This window comes from Nipponia nippon, unplaced genomic scaffold (assembly GCF_047370975.1).
Source record: "Nipponia nippon isolate SJK-2023a ecotype South Korea unplaced genomic scaffold, ASM4737097v1 scaffold_17, whole genome shotgun sequence".
Taxonomy (NCBI): Eukaryota; Metazoa; Chordata; class Aves; order Pelecaniformes; family Threskiornithidae; genus Nipponia; species Nipponia nippon.
In genome coordinates, this window is record NW_028262333.1 from 11,989,216 (window position 1) to 12,011,663 (window position 22,448).

The following is a 22,448-nucleotide window of genomic DNA, read 5'->3' on the forward strand; positions in this document are numbered from 1 at the left end:
GCTCCTGCAGTTCGAGACCCCTTCCTCAGAGGTCTTCAAGCACAGATGAGAACCAGAGAGGCAAAAGACAGCCAAAGGAAGCAGATGCAAGCAGGTGCAGGTCCCAGAGCATCCCTACACCATAGGCCATGCTGGAGGGCAGGATCCACCTGTCCTCGGGCCCAGATGGCCTTGATACAATTTGCAGGGACACAAAAAAATGATGCAGCTATTAATACCAGTGCCAGGAGAGATGCTTTAGCCAAAAGTAATTTATACCTTTTCACACAGCTTCTGGGACTCAGCATGAATGAAGCAGGCAGGTAACTAGAAAAATTCAGGAGCTTGTGTTTGCAGGGAACCCAACTGCAAGTCATATTTCCCAACTGGCAATCTGGGGAAGACCTCCAGAACCCTGCAAAAGGTAACAAATTCAGCGTAACTTAAAAGACTGCTGGGCAGGGCTTTGCAAAGCAGCTGGGTTATTTTCATGGTCACAAAGGTGATGAAGGCTGACAATGCCAAGACTGAAGGGTCTAACACCCCTTCGGCCTCCAGCTGTGGAAGTGCTCTGCTATGGTAGAGGACAAGATCCAATTTGTTTACAGACACTTTCGGAGCAATGGGCAGCTTTGCTTGGGGATCTCTCCACCCTTTATGCATCTACCCAAAGCAGTGCCCCCAAATGAGCTGTTTTAACTAACGTTTTGGAGCACAGGAATTCCCAGGTAAACTTGCTGCACTAACACTGGGCACAGACACAGCCCTGCACTTCAGCAATGCCCTTGCTCCAGCTCCTTCCCTACACGGTACCTCACTGAATAATGCACCTTGCTTGAAATTTAAATGCATAATGGCACCGTGCTTCTGCCATCCTCAGGACATTACTTCAGCTCCCACGAGCTTTATACAGCTCTTCTACCAAGTCTGGAGGATGCTAATGTGAAACTCTTCAAGTCAGCAAGAGGTACGCTGGCTCCACCGAACCCAAGCTATTCCCCCGCATTCCTCATTACTTGGGGAGAGGGGAGAAGCTCAGGTTTTCTTTATATCCCAAGTGAATAGGAAATTCTTTACATTCCAGTTCTGTATAAGAGAGTCCTGCTTCTAATGAAGTTTTGCTACACTTCTCTTTCTTGGCTTTCTTTCAATGTAGAGAGTCACAATCGACCTGAGCTGGCGCCTTTCCAGCACTCAGGACTACTAGCATGATAAATTATAAGCAACTACAGATCTGGCCACCATTGTACCTCTCAACAGTGGACCCGTTTTGTTCCAGCTAATGGTGCCGCTCTGTTGACTTTCAAACAGGCTGGAGAGAATAAATTGCTGCAGTTTATTCCCATACAGCTGACATTCCCGCCATGCCATCACTCACGAGCAGGGATCTGAACGTTAGAAATGTAACCCACCACCCCAGACAGCCTTCAGTCCTCGGAGGGGAGGTGGTGGAGCGGAGACTTTCCACTTCAAGACTCAGCGCTCACTCAAGCTGCTGGAAGCAAGAGCCCCAAAACCAAACTGATGGCTTAGAGAGGTGAGTAACACTTTAATTTCTAGCATACTAATCATGTTCTCAAGTCACATGAGGACTTTTCGGGGGGTGGGAAGGAGAAGCAGGGATATGATTTTTGATTTCAGATAGCGGAATTCCCCTTTCTGGCACACAGAGCTCTGCTCTTATCTGTAGGCTCATCAAGGGTGGCCATTTAAGCATCCTGGCAAACCAGGAGCTCCAACCCCACAACAGCATGCTTGGCTCAGTCCTCCTGCCTGCATGAGCCTCCCTTACCCTCACACCCAGGAAACCCAGGAAGACTCTGGTTTCCAAAGCAAGAGAGGACTCCACTGCCAACCAGAGAGCATCCCAGCTCCACAGCACATGTACAAGGGGTGAAGCCATGATGAGATCTGCCCCCTTGACATTTCACTTCATTGATGAGGTACTTTGCAAGCAGCCAAGCCACCAATACTTCATTTAGTGTCTTGGGCTGAGAGAAGAGGCAAACAGCCCATAAGACACTCAGCTGAGATGTGGGCTCAGTTGTGCAGCAGAGCATCAGCTGGGCTCCACAGCTTCCTCCTAAACATGGCTCAGAGGCTGGTGAAAAAGAAAAGAGAAGGGACAGAGATGCTACAGGGAAGAAAGTGGCCAGAAAATATAATGCATCTTCACAGTGAGTGTCTTTTCATAGCACTGGGAACTGTATGTAATGGAGGTAACCAGAATCACAGGCATGGGATTTGGATTTAGTCTTTCACCCTGCTCCACCTTTCAGCAGCACAGACTGCTCTGATCCTCTAACAGCACACCATTTGTAGCCACAGAAGTTCACACTCCAGTGAACTAACTCAAAAGCTACCACCATGTACCACAAAAACACATTACCTGGATATTCCTCTGCAGCAGCCAAGGAGGCAGGACACCCTGTTTGTGCCCCCTGCAACAGGGCAGCAGCAGAGGGCAACCGCAAGCAATGGGCAGAGCTGGGCAGTAACCTCTGCTCCTGCCCCAGCAGTGCCAGACCCACAGCCCCAGCCCCATGGCACAATCAACATCTTGCACATTATCTGTAGGCCTAATCCAGAGTGTAGTGAAAACAAGGCCAGGTGTGGATGGGAGTCTGGGGCCTCCCAGCTCCAAATGACAAAAGAGTTGAGTGTTTTCCTTGATGGACTGGGGAGCGAGGCGAAACCGAGGGCAGGACCTGCCTCTTGAAAGGAACTTCATTCCCTCTGTTACCTGGATAGCAACGCTTCCTTTTCATATTTTGCTTTTCAGTTGTATTAATTAGTAGACTGGGGTATTCAAGAGCTTTGTCCATAACATGGTGTCATCTCCTAGAGAAATTCCTAGCTTTTGTTGCAAAAGGTAGCAAGAAAATTCAGTGGTGCATCTTCACTGCCTGAGAGAGGAACTTCGTCCATTTACCACAAATACTATTAACAAGAACTGTAACTCGCCTCTACTTCTGTTTCTTATTTAACCTATAACATTTGAAATGCATATACTGACCAGCTCTCTAAACAGAAGCAACCTTTTTTTTTTGGCAAGGACGGCAGGCAGAGACAAAGCCCTGGCTCTCCTGTGCCTTGCACTGCACACATGCCTTCATATTATCATTTCCTAATTTCCAAAGGCTACGGCTGGCAGGGGACAACCCCTCGCTGGCTGCCAGGGCTGCTGCAGGCTCCGGTTGCAGCACTCGCTGGAGTTCACAGCCACCCAGACACTGCCGCGTTCGGCGCTGAATGCTGGTGGGTGAAGTGTTTCCAGAGCAGCTGGGTATGCACTACATTAGGCATTTTTGTTTTCCTGAGACTTTCCAGTAATTAAGCAATATAGCTTGCTTACGGGACACTCGAGCTGGAGTTCAGCAGGCACGCTATCTCTGTCACTCTCTAGTAGATAGAAAATTCAAGTGCTGCTGTATTTTTAGGGGTTTTCTACCTAGGAAGTTTGTGTCTCAGCTGCCAAAAAGACGGCAATCCGATCACCCACTGAGATCACTGCCTAGATATACTCTTGAGCAATTAGAATGACATCTAGTAGATCCAAAGACCACCAGTAGCTTAGGCTCAGACCACTGCTGGCTTTCATTAGATAAACCTTTCACTGTAGAAAGCCTTTTCACAAGAGGGGAACAGAGAGTATGACCAGAAAACCTTTCCACCAGTTGTAAACAGAAACAGGTATGTACTAGCATGAAATGCAATACAGGGCGAGAAAAATAAATAAGTCACGCCTCACTTTTCTAATGAAATGGCACTAAAATCGAAGAGTTTGGGCACTGCACCTCTATGGTTACAAAGCTACAGCTCTGATTTATATTGAGTCAAGTGCAAGCTAAAAGCAGGCCTGGCTTTCTAGATTGCCTTTGGGTGAAAATGAACATATTTGCTTTAGCGATGCACTCGGGTTGTTTGACAGGCCTGCAGATTTGTATGACACCAGCTGCTTCCATATCAAATGCTGTCTGCGTAGTTAAAATTAGACCGGTCATATTTCCTGGAGGGGTTTTGGCCGTACAGCCCACTGCCAGCCTGCGCGAGTGCTCCCCAACGATGAAGAGTTCACTACTCGGCATAAACCAGGCACACGGTACTTTGCAGAAGCCCAAATGCCATTGTTATTAATTTAAATTAACCTTTTCTCCTCCTTGGACACAGGGTATGGCACATGTCACTGTCATAAGAGATGTTTGTGAGAGCTTAAGCAGTCCAATCTTGATGCTTCCTAGAGACAGAAAATAACCATTAGACCAGGTGTACGTTTATTTTTCATTCAAGAAACATCGGTGCAAGTTATTTAATTTTATGCAACACTTTTTGCCAGCTCAATTTTCTGTGAAATGGCTTGGGTTTTGCAAAATTATTTCCCTATAAAAAGCTTCCTTTGACTGTACAGTGACGGCTTAAATTAGGCAACTTGAATAATGACAGTTTTGGGAATTGGCACTTTTAACTGCTTCATAGTCTACGCCTTACTTCTACAAACATGCCTCTAAACTACAGTGTTTAGTGATATTCTGATTATTTGCACTTTGAATGCAGGATTTATGCTCTGTGTAAGAGCTCAGAGGCTGGAATCGTTTTTTACCATGTTTCACGCTGCAAGAGGTAGGTCCCTGTTTTGAGCTTCGTGGTGATCCTGCGGCACATGCAGTGGGATGCCAGTACTCTGACCCCCGCAGGTCTTCCAGACTTGGTTATATGATGCGCTCTGGGTCCCAGCAGTTTTGGATCATTACCACGAGCCCCACTGGTGGAACCAGAGCTGTTGGTGCAGACTCAGACTCTCTTTTAGATGCCAACAGCTGTGTCGGCTTCTCTGGTGAAGAGATCAGAGATAAGACCTAGCCTACACATAGGACTGAGAGCAAGTATTTAAGAGACGCCAGCTCTGCCCCACTGCACAGTAGCCCTCCAGGCTCTGCAAGAGCCACGCAAGGCCAAAATGACTGAAAATCCCCCTCCTCGTGTTGGCACCAGTGCCAGTTGCATCCCCCAGCTCCCTCACTGCTACCCTCGCACCACACAGCACTAACATCCTACCCCAGCATCATTCTACAATCAGTCACTAGAGATCACTCTGCTGCTCAGGCTGCAGCAGAGGGAAGAGACCTGCCCCAGCATGAGCAGGAGGTGGCCAAAGACCCTGTCCTTCGGATGCTCACCTCCCACCTCCCAGGCCTGCCCACCCCACGGCATTGCACACAGCGGTGCGGGGGGAACCGGTTTCACCGATCTCCAACGACCAGTGGCCACCCCTGCGGTTCACATGCCCCCCCCACACCCCTCGGCTGCCGGGGGAACCGCACAGCGCTGGCGTGACGCCTTGCGGCAGGCCCCTCTGGTCAGATCCTCGCGCCACCAACGCAGGGACACGGGGACAGCTCTCCCCAGCAGCACAGACAGACGCTCCTCTGTCAGGAAGCAAGTGAGCTAAAAACATCTCCTGGCATGTCAGTGAAACCGGAGAGGAGAGCGCTTTAAATAACACTCCCCTCAACCAAACAGTCTCCAGGGGGATCCTGGGTTTCTTGTTTAATTGTGCAAGTTCAAATCTCACCCACTGCCTTGCTCCGCTCGTGGAAGCGCTGACACTGCCCGTCCCAGGTGTCGGTGGGTTGGCACACTGGAGTGGGGGCAGACCGGGCAGCGGCAGAGCCCCCAGCAGCAGCTCTGGATGAACATGTTCCCAGTGTGAGCGGTGCTGGTGGAGCTGAACCAGGACAAGATTTTTAGGCCAGAATTCACTGTGGGGACAGATGCGAGGTGATAAAATGCAGCAATGGGTAGCCTGGAGGGTTATGTGCTGCTATTCCTGTGCACGGGCTCCCCTGCCTGGGGTACGGGCTGGAGGCAGCTCTCATGGCACTAGAGACAGACAAGGTGCATGGAACTCAGTCACTCACCTCCCTTTTCACTGCAGCCTTCTCTGTTGCACAGCAAGAGCACAGGCAGCTCAGGGGCCTCACATGCAGTGGGACAAGAGGGCAGGCAGGCTCAGGAGCTTTGGTTCTTCTCCAGATCCACCAGCTTTGATGACATCAGGTTTATGTGGCAGAAGCACCAGACCACCAGTCAGGATACGCTGTGGGATGACCACTCAAGACGCACCTGTGTGACCGGAGATGACGGAAGCTACAGCAGGCACATGCTGCTTTGCGTAGCGCTTCGGAGGAAAATATTATGCAGGCTCTGCAAAAGCTACCCCAGATTCCTATTTGCTTCTGAGTGCAACTCAGCTACTGCTATCAGTCTACAGACATCCCATGTGAACCTGTTCCCACCTGAGGATCTATTTTCTCTTTATTCCTCCTCAAAACAATTAAAATCAGCTAAGTAAAAGCAAGAGGCTCTGGGACAGAAAAGGCTCTTTTTCCATGTTGGTAATTACTAGTATAATAAAGACATCCCGTTCCATGCTGCAGTCCCAATTCATACAGTGCTGTTCACAAAAATTCCTTCTTCACAAAGAAGGAGGGGCACAGGTAACAGGTCTGGTTTGGGGACCGTGGAGATCAGAACGTGCTGCGTTCTGCAGAAAGTGCAAACGTAACGGTACAGCCACTGACAGCAGAAAGAGCAAGTCATCGCTGGAGCACTGGATAGCAAAGCCATGAGTCATGCACAGTTACATGCACTGACCACACAATTCTGATCTTCTAAGCCTGCTGGAATGACAAATCCACCTCCTTGGAAGGTGTGCCCCACATGAAGTGTCGAGCTGGCTAGACTGCTCTCTCTTCTCTTTGGCCCCCTTAACCGAATCCTCCTTATGACTCACAGGAGAGTCATCATTGTATTCTAGGGTGGAGAGGTTAACTTACTTGCTGGCTGAATAGCGTACTGTGATATTTTCTACTTTAAAAAAAAGACCATGGGTTCTCTTATGTATTAAGGCTGAGGATTCTGCTTTGTTATCGCTGCAGGTATCCATGGGGGAATGGGGAAAGCATCCTCCAGCAGTCGGCAGTGAAAGGGAGAGCTAGAACGTGATTCATCCTGTCCTCACGCACAGCCAGGCTGGTGCAGGCAGGAGGAGCCGCTGGCTCCTGGCACTGTGCGGCTACAACGAGGGGAACCGATCAGTCAGGTGGCTCACGGAATTGTACCAGACCAGAGCAGCTCAGCGCTGCCCCAATGCAGCAGCTCTCAGTTCAATCACTGACAACAGAGAGTTCTTACAAAGTAGTAACCCATGAGACAGTGAGCCTGTGGGTGTTTCCCCTCAGCTTTCGGGAAATAATTTTGTCTAGCTGTCATGAATGGGTAATTTAGAATGCTTAAGGAATCACCAACAAAGGTATAGGCAAAAGTGGTTTTAATATGACGTTGTAAAAGCGCAACTTAACAAAGTTGTATGGCAACACTCACTCTATTAATTACTGCATGGAAGAATCATACAAGGAAAATTGGGTTACACTCGAGTCAGAATGATTCACAGAGAGACCAGAGATGCAAAGAGTAAGAAGACCCTCCCCGTGAGTCACGAGGTTCAGAGTAGACCCCCTTGCTTTCTAAACTCCTGATGGAGCTTAGGTGTGGCTAGGTATAATCTTAGTCTCAGACTTGGTCAACTGTTTATGTCTAAGGGATTGCACATGCAAAATTTATGTAACGTTTCATTAGCATCACTTCAGCATGCAATCAAAGTTACCCTACTACAAGGTTATGCACAATATCGGTCACTTACCAAAGATCTGTCGTTGGTAAAAGGTCTCTCTGCCTCGAGGAGCAACCTTGAGAGGTGTCCCAGCTCAAGGGGAGATCACCACCATGCAGCCACGCTGCCAAGCAGGGAGAGCTCAAAGAAGGCTCACTTCGGCTGTCATATTTAGGGGATAAAGTGGTTGGCTTGTAGTCAAATTGCATGCAATGGAAAAGGTCTGCAGGAGACTCCTTGTACCCACAGCTTTCTTTGTCCCTTGATAAAGGAGTCTTGGAAAAGCCACGCGCTATTCACGTGTTAATCGCATGATCGGTGTTCCAAGCTCACCTGCATCGGTGCTGACTGTGTCGCTCTGCTCCCTTGCGGGTTTTCAGAGAACAGACTGAAACACGAGGAGCTCACGGCCCAGCTACGGCTCAGGCCTTTACCTCTTTCGAGCCTGCATCAAACCACCGCCAGTCTGGTCAAGGGGTCGAGCGCACCCGTCATGCTCCACCCCGTGCCTACAGTCAATCCACTTTATCGACTCATACAGTGGCAGTACAGTTACCTCTTGCCTCTATGTTATAAATATGTGGCGTGTTGTAGACCAGGTTAAGAGTCCAATTATCTTCAAGTGTTATAATTAATGTTAGTTATATACCAGGTTACATACAGAATCAGTTGATCTATTTACATGCTGGACTGATGTAATTTGTTTCGTTTTTTGCCAAAATCTGCTATACAGAATGTTTATAAGCAGTAAACACATAAGGTCAAAATCAACAAAACTACAATTGGGTGTAGCATCAAATTAAAAATCCCAGTTGCTGTTGGGGACCATCCAAAAAGAGTTTCCCACCAGTGATGTTTTCCATCTTTCTTCACTCTTTCCAGGACATGGTGTATCTCCTCTGCATCGTGATGGACAGTAATTAGGGGTTTTTGTCCATTGTTCTGAATTTGTTTTAGCAATTGACTCAGGTCATCATGCTGCAACAGTTTTCTCACCAATGTGAGATTCATTCCAATGGGGGTAGGCAATGAATCTTGATACGATGCATAGTCAGATTGTAACAACTGGCGAGTTGTGACAGGAGCTGAATAGTTGAAGTCTCATCCTATGATTTTGGTAAAATTACAAATACAGATACTTGAGTGATTGTATATATCTACAGTGGTATCGTCTATAAATATAGAATCACAAAGGGTTCTCATACAAACACATCCATTTCCAACGTATACAAGTACAGTTTCAGGGGGTTCATCAGGATGTATTTCAAAATGACAAACAGTTCAGTGTCTTGGGCCTTAATGGTATTACTTCCACAAATAAATCCCTGTTGTTCCCATACAACACACGCGCCAACACCAATAGTTTGCCATTTGTTCCCATTTTGCTGGGCCCATGCTCTGTGTTCTGATGGACACAGGACAGTTCCATCGTGATTTAATCCCACTGCAATGATTGTGTACATGGTGTATACCAAAGCATTGCATATTGTCAAAACAAAAGCTGCGGCTTTACTGTCGGTGGGGTCACCAGGATTGGAGTTTCCTTCCTTTCGAATTCAGTTGCATTATCCCAGATTACCTTTCGAATTTCAGAGGGTAAGGTGCCCTCTTCACCGTTGCTCACAACTGCTGCCACAGTAGATTGTATCCACAATTGGGCCTGAATGCAACTAAGAGCGAGAGAGACATTACTTTGAGTTGCGCCTAGTGCATTCACAATTAGTTGGCAGTCCTTTTCATTAATCCTTTGCCCTTGAGGTAATGTGTCAGATGAGAGCCATTGGTTAGTTCCCAATGTGGATACAGAAGATTGCAATAGACGTTCAAATTTGTGTAAATTACTTGTTGCTGAGCTTATTTTGTTTGCTAAAACTTCAGTGTCCATGCTGTTTAATACTCCTAATCCTGTTTCTAAAATGCCGGTCACATCTCAATCGTTTTGGAGAAGTGAGGGCTCGTCCATGCAACCATCCTGCATAGGACACACTTAGGAATGGTGAACAAGTAGCTTTGTTACTATATAGCGTCCTAACTGCAGAAACAGCAGTCTCCAGGTTCTTGAAATTACATTCTTTCTGTGGCACTGAACACTTGTCCTTAAGGACCACATAAAGGACGCCCAGCCTCCACCAAATGCAGCCACTGGGATGTGCCTGTGCAACATGAACGCCAAGGGTACACACAGCAGAGGCGGCAGAAAGCAGGCGGATGCATCAGGATGCCCAGGGACTCCACAAATACTCTTGTCTTTACTCACATCTGCACGTATCCTGCAGGTTACAGCCATAGGCACCAGAGTCTTCATGCACTATGCTCCCCAGGATCTGCAGTCCTCATGTGTCAGGCAGTCTGGGCTCAAAATCCTTCCACACTCCTGTAATGTTCTGGCGTGCGAAGAAGTGGGGCAGGGTTGTTTTTTTTTTTTATAGGGAAGAAAGGAAGCAAATGACCAGGATCTCTGTTTGACATGAATCTACTTACTTTAACAAGTATGGAGCCTCATGATTTCAAGTAGAAGCTTAGCATCTCTTAAAATAAGCTCTAGGCGTCTTTTAATGTCGGTGCTTAAAAGGGGATTTAGCCACTTGGTTCTAGGAACTCCAGTTTGACTCAAGTGTCCAATATCTGTCGGCAGTTCAGCTGTTATCCAAATAAGGGGGGGGAAAGCCAGGATTTTCCAGCCCTGAGAAACAGCTGTACTCAGAAGAGGCATCTAATATGAGGGATAAAATTAATTCACTCTCAGCCCTAGTTTGTGAGCCATTCCCAGCCGCTGGATGAACAGACGGACTCTCACAGCAGGTCCCACAGGGCTGCACGGAGCACACCCCGCTAGGCGGCCCCAGAGCCATGCCAGGAGGGACTTCTGCTCTCTTCTGAGGGCTGGATCAGGGGACCTTCAAGGCAATCAAAAGGTGATTTGAAAGGAGAGATATTGAGGCCCCATCTCTTCACACTGCACTTGGAGTGGGACGTGTACCACAAGCAATAACACCCTGAGTACGTGCACCCCTGCCCGCTGCCCATGGACACCAACATCCCACAGATGTCACCACCACGTGAGCCATACACAGGGTGTGTTTGCAAACGCTCACCATCTCATTGGGGACATGTCTTAACTAATTCCAAGATTAAGCTCTCTACTGTGCTTTTTCCTATATTAAGGCTACTGTTGCCCAAATGCCATTACATTGAGATTGCTGATGTTCTTTTCCTTGCAACAGTCTGCTCTCTACAATGGACAAACTCGTCTTAAACTTAGCAAAGACTTCAAAGCATGGAGCACAGTACATGCATTTCGGCAGCTGTAATGTTCTCCATGCTTGAAAGTCTTTGCTAATCCCAGAGTGAGCCTGTCCTTGAAAGCCAGCGTACCTTTCTGCCCTTCCTGAGCAGCACGTATGGAAATGCCCACAAGAGTTCCATATACAGTCTTTGAGATGCAAATCTAATATCCTACCTGCTTGATGGGAGGCATTAAAAACCTAATGCACAGAAAACGAGCCTTTGAAATAGAGCACTTCAGTGCTACATGTTCTGAAAATATGCTACAAAAAATTGGTCTTTGAAATGCACTCAGTGTTCAGCTGCATTTCTGCAATTCAGAAAGACTCTCAGCAAGCTTCAGATCCAATCAGGATTCTGCAGTTTCTGTAAATACCTTATCAATGGCTACAATAACCTCTTCCAGCTATTTGCTTATTTTCAGAATATCTTAGCCAACACAAACCTGCCCTTCTCCCCACCCAAAGAGCAGTCATTTTAAGAAATCATTCCACAATTTGAAACTATCACAAATTTCCCTAACCGGTCATCTCAGGATCCTTGGTGCGTGGGAAGAGAAACAAAATCTTTTTTTTCTTACTTCCTACAGAAGTCTTGTTACTCACACCCCAGGAGCAACAGAGAAGCCACTTTCAAATCACATATCCACATCACCAAGTAACCCACAGCTAGAAAGCTCGCTACTGAAGTGGTGACAATTTCCCCATTTAGCCATACAGCACAGAAGAAATACAGCTCCAGACAGAGCCTTCTCCAGCCCACTGGCTTTGGGAAAGCCTCATTCTTTGCAGTGCTATGTTCATATCACTGTTAAGCCATGTAGGGTAGTGCCACAAGATAGCCAAGTGTCTAGCATACAGTCCCAAAGCTTGAACATCTCTCTGAAAACAAGTAACACCATCAGGTCCATGCAGATGGCTTGCAAAATGCATTGCTTTCAAATTGACTGAAGGTTGTTATCCTGTATATCTATTTGAGCGTGTTTTCTAAATAAAAGACATGCTGGTACATTAATACGACGATACAGTCTAGGTCTGCCTCACTTCTAAGTGTAAATTTTAAAATGTACTCCTCCCCCCTACACACACTCTTTACAATGCAGTGCATTTCAGATCCAGCAGATGCTCACTTTGTTCCTAAAACAGATTTAATGGGTTTTCCATGATCTAGACACCTGGCAAAGGGGCTCCATGCAGCTTTAATGCTTTCCTAACCCTGTGTTAAATTTGTCCGAGTGTTGCATATAGCATAATTCTGCAGCCATGTCAACTATTCAGGTAATGCTAGAATGTCGTCATTATGGTTTGTGTCAACAGCATGATCTGTATGTACCTTGTAATCATTCTGGTGTTGGGTTGCAAAGGTCCTTGGACTCTTCATTTGGCTCAGTCTAATTCTGTCCTCTTCACAAAGATCTAGAGTTACACTAAGTAAGGGCTGACATTTACATGAGACACTAGGACTGCTAGAATGACTCACCAAGGTAAAACCTTGGCTGTATATTCTTTCAAGGGCGTAAGCTGTACAGTGCCGACATTTCCGCTGACCTGCTGTAGAAAACCTCTGTGCTTAGCAAGGCAAACATGGAAGGAGAGGCACATCACGCATGGAGCTCGGCAGGACTTGGGAACACAATCTCAGGAGCCTGAAAACAGATAGTTAAAGAAGCCTGGAGCATCACTCATAACTTAAAGACAAGAAGACACGTCAGAGAGAAAACAGCTATCTCAGAGTGACCTTCCAGTGTTTTCTTGGAAGCCGAATGACCTCCTCTCATTTTTACTGCTACATTGGACAGCCACATACACAGCCTCATACACAAGACAGCTTTGCACTTGCACAGAAGCCCACTATTTCAATCATGTGAAACCAGTTACTAGCAGCAGGGCTGGTCAGCATTGCAGCCAGAGTCCAAATGCTCTCAGGACATTTACTGTCACAAATTCACTCTGCCCTTTAAAGCGGCACCAGCCACCACGTTCAGCACACCTGGTTTACTAAACATCCTGAGCCCCAGGGTCATTAGGTCTCAATCAAACCCAGGAAATTCAGACTAAAATAGTGACTGTTCTGGTGATGAAGCTTGTAAGCCTTTTATCTATTCCCATGAGCTCTCCTTTATGCAAATCCAATATTAACAGTGAAAGCATCTAACACACTCACGAGAAGCAAACTGTGAAACGGAAGGACCACAGAACAGGAGATGAGAACAGAGCATCTAACATAAACCATGCATGTGAAGGATGAGTTTGTCTACAGACCAGGGTGCTGCAAGCAATGTGGACTTCAGGGATGGCTTCTGCTTTAAACAGTAGACACCTACAGCAGCCAAGCACAAACAGACTTCCCAGTGATGGGGTCTCCTCTCAATTGAACTAGTAGGATCTCCTTTGGCAAGAGATTAGCCTAGCCTTCCTTGAGCACTGGCAGCTGCAGCATCACGTATATAGCTGCCTGTATTTACTGTGTGAACACTGACTGCTTGGCGTGTTACGTGGCATCAGTCCAGTTTCACTTGCAACTTTGACAGCCATCGTCTTTGGCCATGGTCTCTGCCATGTCAGAAGGTCTTAGCAGCAATCATCACATCGAGGAACTAATGTAATGCAATTGTGTAACTGTCTTGAGCACAAACGCATAAGCTAGTGCTATTCCTGCTTGGTGCTAAAGTCCAGTGCCTGTTTCATCATGGCTGGAAACTTGTCAGAAGCTGTTCTTATTCAGTTCAGTAGACCAGCCTCTCTTCAAGATCTTGCTTCTCGCTCCAGATAAGGTGAATTCAACCTTTCTGAGCAAGCTTCCTGGAGTACCTCGCTGTGCTTTGATCTTAAACCACAGCCTGCCACAGGCCCCTCTGCCCACTTCACTTACTCTTGCCAAGGGGCACTTCCATTTCTGTGCATGTCTTGCCTGATTCCAGACTGATCATGGACCTGGAAACAGAGTGGAACAACCAAGAGTGATGGCATATCTACAGAAGAATAAAGTCGTCTGTTGTACAGAAAAAAAGGGGGCACAGATCCTCCAATGCAGTTTTGTTAATGCTGTTTCAGTCGTGTGGAACGATCTTTAAAGCAGATATGTCAGCCCAGGAACTTCCTTCACAATCTGCACATCTGATTTTTCACTGCCCTTTTTCTTTGGAGGAAAAACAGAAAAACCAAATCAGTCAGTTTTACCGGTCCTGAAAAGTGACAATACTGACCATTACCTGACAGACTGCAAGGAGGCAATGCAAACAGCATCACAGGGACCCGTGGTGGAGTACAGCCAGGATTGTTTTGCAGCAGGAACCCAGGGCAACTCAATAACATTGGCTTCCCAGGCCCTCCTCCCGCACCAAGGGTTTGGGATTATCCAGCAGTCCTTGCATCACGGCACAGCCCTGTTGATGGCCACTTGACGTAACCTTGGACAGGAGCCATCCTTGAACTGCTTGAAAGATACTTATAACTCAAGAGCAACAGATAGAAATATGAAGGCCATGGGTGGTCCAAGTACATGTGTAACCGCTTTGCTGGATGAGGGCCAAGGATAACATACTGCAGGTTTGGATGAGACACACAGTGACATGTTCTCATCAGAGATGGCTGCCTGCCTTAGAGCAGCCCATTGTCTCGCATGGCTGCCCGCAGTTGTCACATGGCTACACCAGTCAAATCCAACTAGACTGCAAAATGTCCTTCACTGTCATCAGTTACGACTGTTTTGGAGAGAGACAGAAAGCAGGACAGAGAGAACGGATCTCAAATAAATTATTTGGACCAAACAGCTATGCAAAGCCTCTGAAGAGTTCAGATGCATATACTGAAGTTATTTGATGAGATGGGTGCTTTTGTAGCCTACTGACCTGTTTGAGGTAACTAAATCCTAGTCTGTTGAGGTACCTCCACATCTCTACACCATGCACCTATCTGCATCTCTACAAACATGACTCCAAGACAGGGTGACAGTCAGCTAGAAGACCCCAAATTTGAAGTTATTTTACCTGTCGTGTTACAAATGCTTTAAGTACCAAACAATACGGAACCGGGAGCATCAAGCGTAGGATGCAGACCCTGAAGAAATACATATGCTTGCCTGATGTAGAGCACTGTCGAAGTGCAAAGAAAGAACTGTAACCTTAAGGAGAGACTTCTTACCAGCCAAGCCACAACCACTGACATGTGGTTCTTAGCAGCCTGCAAACGCAAAGCAAAACTGCCACAAAGGCAATGGTTCAACAGGCGAGGAGCTCACAAGGGGACGGTTACAGGCCTTAGCAACTGATCACTAAACCACAAACAACAGCTTTGTAACCATCTGCCAACACCTTAAGGTACTGTTTGCATGACCACAGACAAACACAGGCACAAACACAGGACTTGGCAGTACGTGACAACATCAGCTACCAGACAACGTAGAATGAGGCTCTGAATTTGACGCCGCAGGTGCTACGAGTGGGAGCGGGTGAACAGCTGGCTTAATGGCTGGGGAACGCAAATCCCAGGGCACCCTTTAGCAAGTCAGCAACTGAGGAGCATTGCGTCACACCAAACAGATCGGCAGGGGACATATATTGCTCCTACCGCCAGCAGAAAGTCGATTCAGCTATTTCCATGACTTCTCCTTGCTGACAAACCAGGTTCAATTCCTCCCCCGCAGCTGTAGCTCAAGGCAGATGTAGGAGCACTGTCTCCACATCTCACGCATGCTGCTGTCTCTCAGTCTGGAGCCACACTTCTAATGTTCACTCCAGAAGTGGAGCATATGACAACAGCACTGTTGCTGCTGCAAGTTATTTACCGGGACCGGTATTTTTACTGATGCAATGGTGCACATGAGAAACAGCAACATGGGATCGTTAGCCTGCAGTACTCCACCAAGAAAAATCTCTCTTGCCATAATAAAAGGGAAACAAAGATAAAACCTGTAAACCTTTTATTAACGAGCCACCAGTAACTATTTTTTCGCGTCAATCCAGTATGCTACAGTCTTTATGTGAGAAGGATCTGGTAGCTGGTTTATGAAGGTACCATTTTCACTTTAGCTAAAGTAACAAGGGTTTTCTTTAGACTCTTGCATCCAAATGCAGAAAAACCCTAACACCACCATGGAGCCAGGTTTCACAAGTGACTTGGGTCTTTTATAAAGGTCTGTTTCAATATCCATGTGCTGGCGGTGACCTGAGCCTACTCTCAAATACTAAGGATGCTTCTGTTTTCTCTGGCACATACCACTTGGTCTCCAACCAGCATATGCTCAGTTCACAAAACAGCCATCACTGTGTTGTAAGGAAAAGGAGATAGTTCTAAACACACTGATTTATGTTTGTCTCTCCAGGTTCACAGGGTAAATCCGAAGGCCAAGGCTCCTTGCAAGTCTCAGCATCCAGGCAGGGCCAGAGGAATGTCACAGTAAGTGCAAACACTGTTGAGTCAAGCATATTCTGCCTCCTAAAGTCTCGTTCTCCATCCTGCCCTGTTTATTTGCCTCCCCACACTAGGAAAAATTGGAAAGCCACCAGTGTTTTGCTGATCATTGGTTCCTCAGCCAATGAAGTCTCTAGCAGCCATTCAGTCCACCAGAGTTACACCACTTTAATTCAGCCATTATCTATTGACCCTCAAATAGTAGGTTACACATTTTTTAAATTATTATTTATAGTATTTTAGAAATATTTTGCAAGGATTGGCTCAAGCACATCTTCAGCAAGTGACTAAGAGGCAAGGGTCATCATGAATATCAAGATCTGGACCCTAAGCTCTGGAAAAGGGCTTTCTGGCTTAGAACATTTCATAGCCAGAATTGCTAAGAGAACTGATGGAGCAGGTGACAGGGCTGGAAATGCTCAAGGGGCTGCCACACAGCTTAGCCATTTGTCAGCCTACTTCAAAGATTCCCTTCAGAACAGATAGATAGTTGGTTTAGAGCACATACTTGGTCAAGAGCTGAGGGACTCAGACTAGCTAGACACAGGATCGCATCTTAACTCAGGCTAGGAGGGAAAGAGCTGGTAACAAGTTATTTCAGAGAAAAGACAGGTTATAAAAAAGACCAGTGCCACAGCAAAACAAAGCCAAGCACTTCAGTTGCACATTTATATGAAAGCCACATGGTTCAAAAGCTAAATGAGATAGATATGAGTGCACACCAATGCTCCACCATGGAACAAGGACATATCTTGCACTGCAAATATTTGATCAGCTTAAAACTGCCTTTCTTGCTTAATCAGAGACCTTATTGTAACCTCTGCGTCAGCTGAGCTTTACAGGAGGATGTCAGGACAGAGTACCAAAGTTCCTGCTCATTTCTCTACATTCAGACTCATTGTAGTTATCACATGCACCACACCAACCAGCCAAGAAGAGCTAGACCTGGGATCACCTCAACCACGCAGGGATCTCTGTAGAAGGGGACAACTACCGGCAAGCAACGCTGATCTTTACATAGAGACTGCAAGACGTGGACAATTAATTGGCTTACAGCTAGAAGACCAGCAACACTTACTGGTTATCAGCTTTTCTTCCCACTAGCTTGGTGTTCACGGTCCAGGGAGGCATTTCTTCTTGGAGCACTTGAATGGAGACTCTCTACGGGGTATTTATTAGGCTGGCGCATGAACAACAGATAAAACACTCCAACATTTTCTTCTGTTTCAAAGTAAAGTGCCAGCAACGTAGCCGGGTTTCCGCGTATGATAAATTCAAGCTATAAAAATCACTTTTCTTTGCTATATAGATGCAGAGTCCCTTGGTGAGCCTGACCGGGTCTGCCTACGGAAGCACACCTGTGTTTACAAAGGTAAAGAGCACAGGTTGTCTGAATGACATAGCTTGTTCTGCAACTACTAGCATTAGATTTTGAGTTTTCTTGCTCCATCAGAAGGTATTTCGAGGCTGGAACATTGGTTCATTTACAATTCAAAAAAGCCAGCATGCTTCATTAGTGATGCTATCAAACTAACATCTTAATTGGTAAACAATCCAGACAGACAGAAGCACTTAGACGAATTAATATCTCATTTATTTCCTACAAAGGAGGCTGAAGTGGAAACCTCTCATAGTAACCTCCCTTATTAACTTGTATCCACTGGAATAGATGTTTGTTCCTGCATTTGTATCTTTATTTAAATGCATAAGCAAGATAAAGCCTTTTAATGAGCACTGGTCTACAGGTGGAAAAACTTCCATTCACAACCCACTGCAAATGCATTTAAAATTAAATCAGCTATTGTAAATAAAATAAAAATATGGGCATGAGATCATCGTCTTCACTGAAGGGTGTATCATTCCATAGTAATTGCTTCAATGGGGAAATACTTATGTCAGCCATTTAACACCAATTTTTCCTCCTCCAGGGTCTACAAAACATAAAAGCTACGAAGGGTCAGTTAGTGGTATTTGAATGTCGTATTTGCGCTACACCCACCTTACAGGTTCACTGGTACAGAGAATATGATCAGATAATAGATTCTGCCGATTTCCGAATACTACGAAAAAGTAGGTATCACTACGTCTGTTTGATGTACAGTAATTTTATAGGGACAGTGATAAGACAGGAACAAGAATTGCTATAAAAAGTAGGAGATCGTACATGTTCATAGAGGCAGAGTTCAGTTTACAAGTATCAAATGACCTGAAGTCACAGAGCCTGCTCTTCCTCCGGCAACGCGTGAGCAGCTCAGGCACAATGGGAGGAGACTGCCGTGCAGTCAGTTATTAATGAAAGTGCTACTGAGCCATGGAGGCATTGTCACCATATATTATAACTACTGATGAATTCAGGAAAAAAAATTGCAATATAAGCACATTTTAAACAATTTATCATACTCCCAAGCACAAGGTCATAGCTCCAGTGGGCCAAATTCACAGCAACAAATTCCAAAGTCAGTGGAGCTCTTTCTATATCACCTCAGTGGAGAGGTGTTTGTACCATCCAGTTCCAGCCAAACCTGAGCTGCCCCTATCTGGATGGTATTGCTCTTGACAGACAGAAAGAGAGATGGTCCCTTTTGTACCTGGCATGACAGCTGAGGGGGGGAAAGGAGGTGAGGGCTGAAGATCTTTCTTCCATTCTGGCATTATAACCATTTAATTTTTTTCTTTCTTATTTTGAGCAGAGGCTTGTTCATCAGCTGTTCCTGGTAAGTACATTGCGCGGTTTTTGTTAGACATCAGTTAATTACCCCAAGCTTAGTTTTTCTCACCTCATCCAAGATAAAACAATAATGTTCAAAGGGGAGCCAGAAGACAGTGTTCAGTGTCAGGCTAAGAGCTTTCAAGTCCTCAGTTTTGACACAAGCACCCAAAAGGCCCCAATTTATTTCACAACACAATGAAAAAGGTATCGTCCCTTTTACATTCAGTCAAAGAAGAGTACCCTATAAGGTAAGGGAAAACTTATCAACCATTCTGACCTGTGGTCTTTCCTGGGGTTTAACCTCGTGCAAGAGAAGACAGGATTTAGCAAAAACTTGGTGCCTTGTTTCTTTAAAGTCACCAGAAGAATGAGCCTTCCTTCACCTTTGCTCCTTCCAAACCCCTTGACTTCCTATGCCCTTTACATCACTTTTTTGCACTTTACTGCTCCCAAGCCCCATCACTAAGTGGCAGTCCTTCTGCAAGGAGCAATTCCTACAAGTTAACATTTGTCATTTCAGAGGAAGTCTGCACCCTGGTTATTACAGAAGCTTTCCCAGAAGACTCTGGAATATTTAAATGTGTTGCTGAAAATGAATTTGGATCTGCAGCATCCAGTGCACGCCTCTCCGTTTCCCCAGGTAAGCACATGGATCTCTGAGGTGAGCAACTACGCACAAGAGAATTTGCTGCTGCTCAGCATCAGGCAGCAGCACAGATATTTGCCAAGTGGAAGCCAGACTCAAACACTTTTGCAGCCTCAAGAGAAGAGAAATGCCCCAAAAATGCAGTCTGCCTGGGTACTTCTCAAAGCTGGATGCAAGTTGTTCTGCATTTCTGATTTTGGCCCCTCTTCCTTCTAGATCAAGGAGGACAAGGTGGAGATGATGTTTTCTCTCACAGAGGAGTCTCATCCCCAAGCTTCATCCCCTCAGGGATCACAGCTTAGCCCAACACATTGGCTCTATCTATACCTTGGTTATTGTAACACGTGACTTGTCTGGCTTGTGCCGAAAGCCATCTCCAAACAGAACAGCACCTTGCATGTAAACCAAAGCTCACCAGCCCTGGTGAGAAGTCACATTTGGCTAATGCAGCTGTGCAAGTTTTGGTCTGTGCAGACCCCAGGCAGGCACAGACACCTCTCATCCACCTGCACAGACATACCAGTTTCCCTTCCTGTTACTGCAGCATGCTGTACTGGTGAACCACCACTGCTTTCTACCTGACTCATGGACAATTCTACTTCCAGGAGCAAAAGAGCTGGAAAGCTTTGTGGGTGCTGCCCACAGGCCAGCTGTGCAAGTCACCATGAAGAAACCCACCTTCCCTAAGAACAGCCAAACAGGAGCCAAGGACCAAGATGCGGCTGGCCTGCCGTCCTACAGCACAGAGACGCCAGGGCTGGGCAGTCGAGCAGAAGCCACAAACTTCGGCCAGGTGAACTCCAAGAGCGAAGCTGAAGATTTTCATGGAGCTTATGAGGATTCGCCTCAGGCTTCACCTCTGCGGTAAGACAAAGAGAAAAATCACATCCCTGGGTTAGTTTTACACAATATTTAGACGATGAACTTTCTAGAGACCCTGGTAACACAACTGCAAAACTCCCGTGCCCCATACCCTAACAGGGAAACGTGCACATGCGGTTTCTGTTTCCCATTCTGTAAGACAGCAATAGAACTTGAGATCCTGTAAGCGTGGTGCAGATTGTACCTGCAAAGCACTCTGTGGATGAAAAGTACTGAACCAGTGACCCACTGGATAGAATGAAAACACCACAGCAGGGACGCTCCTTGCCCAGGAGGTGGAGATTTCCCCCCAAGAATAAAGTGTTTTCTCTTAAAACAAGACTTGATACAATTTCTGCCCCAAATGCAGCTCTCAAGTAGCTTTGTACTTATTGCATTATTAGTTATTCTGTTTAATTGTTCCAGAGAAACAAAACAAGTTAGGACTCACATCTTAGCAATTCCATCCCAGATTTTTGTAGCATTTCTCAGGTGTTTATAGGCCTAAGGAAGACCTCAAATGGTGACAGTTAAAAGGTCCAAGCCCAGCACCACAGAGGAGTTCCCTCAGTCCTGTTCGTGAAGGGGAGAGCTACGAGGCAGACGTGTGCCTCCTCTCTCAGCCGAATGCCAGCGTTGCATTGCAGCGATACTGTTACATCGTGTGTAAATGGCTGTCCGTGACAGAAAGCATTCTCTGGGTTATAGATTATTTTTGGATGTACTCAGCCACTTTAACTAAACTGGTTATTTTAACAATTCTGAACATCCTCTTCCAAATTCACTACAGGAGAGATCATATTTCAGCACAGACTTCTCCGTGCGCAGGAGTTTTTTTTACACTGAGTTAAAATGGGTTTGCTTCAATAACCTGCGGACCGCTAGGAGGAGGCTCCCAGTTTAGCTCCAAGCCCCTCCATGAAGTCCAGCCTTGCTCCAGGGACATCAGCTGGGACCTCAAGCAGAGCCCACCGCAGAATCAAAGCCCTGGCTGAAGCTAACTTGCATGCACTTCAGGAGACTGCAGCACTGCGAAGCTGCAGCCTGTGACGAAGCTGTGCCTGGGCTGTCCTTGTCTCCAAACATCACAAGCCGAGCCTATGATTGCAGCACCGTATTCAAGTAAACTCATGCGTAACTACCCCAGGTCCAAACACCTAGAGATAAGGCTGAGTTTGCTTGGGAGTATCTAACACAGACCAACATTGCATTGCTTGTAATCTTTACCTGACAATTGTTTTAAACAAGGACAGACTGTTAATGGTCTTCTGAGCAAAAATGAAAGCCTTTTATAAAATCTCTGGCATAATTACCTCTTGGAAGGAATGGGGGCAGTAGGAGACATTTGCCAGCTGTCCTTTCAGAACAGGACTAGTTTTCCAGCCTCTCTCCAGATTTCTCAAAGGCAGCAGGAAGCCTGTATTTTGGCATTTCTAACAAGCAACCCATGGGGAAGCTCTTTTAGATGATACTTGCTGCTTAGGATGACTACTTGTAAAGCTTATTGCTTGCAGCAGTACCAGTGAGCCGCGGTTGCATTTTTATTTTTAAAGTTCTGGTTAGTTTGAAATGCAGTACCTGATTTCCTGCATGAAGGGATATAACATGCCGCCAAAATAAGCTATGTAATAGCTTTTAAAAATTTGGTTTATATAAAACATTAAGTAGTGTATAGAGGTGCAGAGTGCTTTTGATTGACAGCAATGCTGAACCAGATTTTGGAAGGCATTTACACATCTCAAGATACAGACAGAAAACTATTAAAATTTCTAGATATACCCATCTGTGATCATTTAAATATCTTTAAAGCCCACAGTCTTATTGCCATGTGCTTTGAAACATCATTATGAATGGGACTCAACATTGTAAATGGTGCTGTTACCT

General features: G+C 46.0%; 1 long non-coding RNA gene and 1 pseudogene across 2 annotated transcripts in view; both read right to left on the bottom strand.

Annotated features, from left to right (window-relative positions):
* LOC148056176 (uncharacterized) overlaps positions 1 to 22,448 on the bottom strand; it is a 56,921-nt gene that overhangs the window by 17,437 nt on the left and 17,036 nt on the right. Inside the window, exons 3-4 of one of the 2 annotated variants that reach the window (XR_015703879.1) lie at positions 20,382 to 20,562; positions 11,749 to 12,581 (exon numbers count right to left, since the gene is read on the bottom strand). This is a non-coding gene — a long non-coding RNA (uncharacterized LOC148056176). Of the gene's footprint in view, positions 1 to 11,748; positions 12,582 to 20,381; positions 20,563 to 22,448 lie in introns of those variants that run through there. The other variant, XR_015703880.1, reaches the window with a different exon arrangement.
* On the bottom strand, positions 7,358 to 9,956 carry LOC148056177 (uncharacterized; annotated as a pseudogene).